Source organism: Hevea brasiliensis, chromosome 7 (assembly GCF_030052815.1).
Source record: "Hevea brasiliensis isolate MT/VB/25A 57/8 chromosome 7, ASM3005281v1, whole genome shotgun sequence".
Lineage (NCBI taxonomy): Eukaryota > Viridiplantae > Streptophyta > Magnoliopsida > Malpighiales > Euphorbiaceae > Hevea > Hevea brasiliensis.
This window is the reverse complement of record NC_079499.1, coordinates 29862167-29867257: the sequence shown is the minus strand read 5'-3', so window position 1 is coordinate 29867257 and position 5091 is coordinate 29862167.

Here is a 5091-nt window from a genome sequence, read left to right as displayed (position 1 = left end):
TTCAGGTATGCATATAGGCTGTAGCAATCCTGATGGAACTTGATGTTCTGCCTTGACTTGCTGACATGTCAAGCATTTAGTCACATAGTCAGCTATGTTCTTCTTCATACTAGGCCACCAATACTGAAGCTTCAGATCATGATACATCTTTGTACTTCCTGGGTGCATAGCATATACACTGGTGTGTGCCTCTTTTAGAATACTGGCCTTCAATTTCCCATCATCTGGTACACACAGTCTTCCTTTATGTCTGAGACACCCATCTGCTTTCACCTCATAGTCAGTTGCTTTTCCCCCTGGGATTTTGCTCATAATAGCCATTAGCTTCTCATCTACTCTCTGCCCATCTAAAATCTGCTGTAACAGGTTTGGCCTCACTTGTAACTCAGCCAAAATAGCTCCATCTCGAACCAAAGATAGACGGGCATTCAATGATCTCAAAGCTGTGATGGACTTTCTGCTCAAAGCATCAGCAACTACATTCGCCTTCCCAGGATGGTAGTCAATTACACAATTATAGTCCTTCAGGAACTCAATCCATCGCCTCTGTCTAAGGTTGAGCTCCTTCTGGGTTGGCAAGTATTTCAGGCTTTTTTGGTCCGTGTAAATGTAGCACTTTTCACCATATAAGTAATGCCTCCATATCTTCAGTGCGAAGATAATTGCTGCAAGCTCTAGATCATGGATAGGGTAATTCTGTTCATGTGGCCTTATTGCTGGAAGCATAGCGACCACCTTCCCCTCTTGCATTAATACACACCTAACCCATTATGAGAGGCATCACTGTAGACCACAAAGTCCTTTCACGACCTTTGTGTGTTAACACTGGTGCCTCTATCAACATAGCCTTTAACTTCTCAAAACTGGTCTGACACTTGTCATTCCAGTCAAATCTGACGTTCTTGTGTAACAACTTGGTCATTGGAGCAGCTATTAAGGAAAATCCTTTCACAAATCTTCTGTAATACCCAGCTAGCCCCAAGAAGCTTCTGACCTCAGTTGTATTTTTGGGAGGCTTCCATTCCATCAACGCTTCTATTTTCTTGGGATCCACCCTAATCCCATCAGCTGACACTATGTGTCCAAGGAATGCAATCTCATTCAACCAGAAGTCACACTTGGACAACTTAGCATACAGCTTCTTTTCTCTCAGGGTTTGCAAAATAATCCTCAAATGCTCATCATGTTCTTCCCTGGTCTTGGAATACACCAGAATATCATCAATAAAGACCACTACGAACCGATCTAGGTATGGATGGAAGATACGGTTCATAAGGTCCATAAATGCCGCTGGTGCATTTGTTAGGCCAAAGGGCATCATCAGAAACTCATAATGCCCATCTGGGTCTGAATGCGATCTTGGGCACATCTACATCCTTCACCCTCAACTGATGATACTCTGATATGAGATCAATCTTAGAAAATACTCCTGCTCCCTTCAACTGATCAAACAGATCATCAATTCTAGGCAACGGATATTTGTTCTTCACAGTCACTTTATTCAACTGCCGGTAATCGATGCATAGCCTCAAAGTCCCATCCTTTTTCTTTACAAGCGACCTTTGGAGCTCCCCATGGTGACACACTGGGGCGTACAAACCCCTTATCAAGTAACTCTTGCAACTGAGTTTTCAACTCCCTCAATTCAGTGGGTGCCATCCTATAAGGAGCAATGGAAATGGGTGTTGTACCCGGCAGTGTCTCAATAGCAAATTCAACTTCCCTTTCTGGTGGTAAACTAGGCAACTCTTCAGGAAATGCATCTGGGAAGTCTCTTACTGTGGGTATGTCACCTGGATCGGCTTCTTTGCCTAGTATCCACCACATGTGCTAGGTAGGCTTCACAGCCTTTTCTCATCATTCTTCTTGTAACTGTGGCTGAGATTACATTGGACAAGAAATCTGTCCTTTCCCCTACAACTGTGATCTCATTACCCTCAGAAGTTTTCAAGGAAATCCTCTTCAGTTTACAATCAACTATTGCCTGATGACGTGACAACCAATCCATTCCCAAAATCACGTCAAACTCGTGGAAGGGCAACTCAATCAGGTCTGCCAAAAATTCATACCCACAATCCTTCAGGGCAACCCTTGTATACTTTGTTCACCACTACACTGTGGCCCAATGGATTAGTGACCAGAATGTCTTGGTCACTCTCCCCTACTAGTATCCCCCTTTCTACGGGTAGGTTGATGCAGATGTATGAATGAGTGGATCCTGGATCCACTAATGCATGCACAGATGTATTGTAGAGGGGGAACGTACCCCTGATGATGTCCGAGGCATCTTGCTCCTCCTGAGCTCTAATGGCATAGGCTCTGGCAGGTGGTGCATTATCGAGCCTCTCTGGGCTCGAATCTGAGCCTCTGTGATGGTCCCACTGCGTCAGATTTGCCAGATTTCCTACCCCTTTGTGGTGCAGGAGCAGGTCTATCTGCTTGTGTTGGAGCAGCTGTAGTAGTTCTGCGTGGACAGTTCTTCAACTGATGCTCTGTTGACCCACACCTTAGCGAGCACAGTCACTCTCTAACACTCTCCCTTATGACATTTCAAACAATGTGGACATGCAGAAGATGCTGGGGCTGGTCCACTGAACCCCATCCCTGGAGAGATGCCCACTGATGGTGTGGACTGACCTCTCCTAGGGGTAAGCGTGGCTGGGCCCCGAGACCGACCACGACCTTGTGGTTGACCTGAACTCTGTGCAGGTGGACCCTTGAACTTCTTCCCAAATGCAGGAGATGAACTAGACTGACCTGGGCCCCTCTTCTGCTATCTCTCTCTTCTGGTCTGCTCACTTATTCTAACCTTTTCAACCTTTAATACAGTTTCCACTAACTTGGTGAAGTCTGTGATTCCCAAGGCAGTGATCATGATCTTTATATTATCATTTAATCCCTCTTAAAATCTCTTACACCTTTCGGCCTCATTACAGACTATCTCTCTTCCATAGTGGCTTAATCTGACAAATTCCTTTTTTATACTCGGCCACTGTCAGCTGTCTCTGCCTCAGGTTAATGAACTCTCTTCTTCTCTCTTCCAGGTATACACTACCCACATATTTCTTCTTGAATTCGGAGAGGAAGAAGTCCCAAGTTATTACTTCTGGCTGCACTTCACTGGACACAGTATCCCACCATTCATATGGATCATCATGCAACAGAGATACAGCAGCTTCTAAATTTTGTTCAGGAGTGCAATGGAGTTGTTTTAAAACTCTGCCTGTTCTGTTCAACCAATTTTCGGCTGCAACAGAATCATCTTCTCTCTTGCCATAGAAGTCCACTGCTCCAAATTTTCTTAGTCTTTCCAAGTGTGATTTCTGCTGTGGAGGTGGTGGTGGTGGTGGTGCTGGCATTACCCCAGCCATTTGTCTGAAGAATTCGGCCATTTGCTGGAACATGGCCTGTGGAGGCTGAGCAGGCTCTGCTTGAGCTGGCGGAGTAGGTTCTCCCTACCCCAGTCTCGGTGCAGGTGGAGCATGACTCTCCACTTCCTCCTCAACTGCTCTCTGTGATGTAGGGTCCATATCCTATTCAAAATAACAAAGACAAACAGATCTGCATTAGTGTCACCTCAACTCTTACAAATGCAATGCATGGTATGGACTCAATCTAGGCCCAGAAACGCCTAAACCGTGCTCTGATACCACTAAATGTGACACCCCTTACATGTCTACAGTATATCCGAGTAAGATATGTCACACGGTGTACCGGAACACTCTATTCTATCTCCATCATTTTTATTCTTCCTTAATTTATTTTTATCATAGTTTTGAATATAATTTATGAAATATAATTCATTTAAGTCATTTATTGAAATTATAATTTATTTGAGGTTCCGAAAATTTTATAGAAAATCCGGTAGAGTACTGGCTAAAAATAGAGAAAACAGTTCTTCGGAACCTGTGAAAAACACTTCCAATAATCATTTCCAATCAATCCCAACTCCATTTCATCAACAAAGTCTCAATATGTTTTTCAACAACATTTCCATTTCTCAATCATTCATCTCATATTATAATCATGTAAAAGTCATAAATAAATATTCACTTTTTTATTCACAAACACAATATCTACTATTTACATTAATGCCAAAATAAATTACATAAGTTTCAATTACATATGAGCAAGTAAAAGTTAATTACAAAATCTCAAAATAAAACCTAGTGTCCTACCAATGCACTGATGACGGTGAGGTGACACGGACACTATGCAGAGCTGCAAGAGGTCTCACCCAGTCTGTGGTCTACTGGGCTCTCGGTCAGTATCTCCAGAACCTACGCGTGGCAAAAGCAACGCGCTAAGCAATAATGCTTAGTGGAGCCAATAATAAAACACAAAGAAATAACAAAAAAATAAACATGTAGTGAATGTATCGATGTCTTATTGCAAATAAATTTTCAATGAGTATTTGTAGTCTTACTTATTGTATACTTGTTATATTCATTATTTCGTTAAATTTATCCACTTTTATGTTTGGTTGCCCAAGTAACCTATACTGGACGACTGGACTGGATAAATGGGTAAACTGGCACTGGGTATCAAGTACCTCGGGCCGTCACACCATCGGTCACATATGTATCTCCCGGTGTGCAACAGAACAGCTAATAAGCTGTAATAACATCAGGCACAAGGCCAAATCTCAATACAAGGTCAGAATGGCTAAAAGCCATGAGATCACAGAATGGCATAATGCCATGTGCAGTACTGCTAACTAAACCCTATTGGCATGCCAAACTATCCAAACCAATCTATTAGGTATACTAGGGCATTTGTCACTTTGGAATCTTTCAATTTTTGAATTTTAAGTTTTGGTGTTACTATTCCTTTCATTAGTCAACAAAAATGTTGACTTTTGTATAGAAAATAGGAACATTAGTTTTAACACTCCCAACATACCACATTTTACATTCAAAATTTGTTGGCATTGATTACCTATACCATTTCTAAGTTTAAAATTAAAGGAGCAGAATTTTCAGTTTTTATACCCTATCTTTACTATTCCATTAGTTACTGTTTCAGTGGGAATTTGAGAAAATGATAAACATGAAAGTTGTTCCTTATTTTGTCTAGTTGAATTTATTTTTT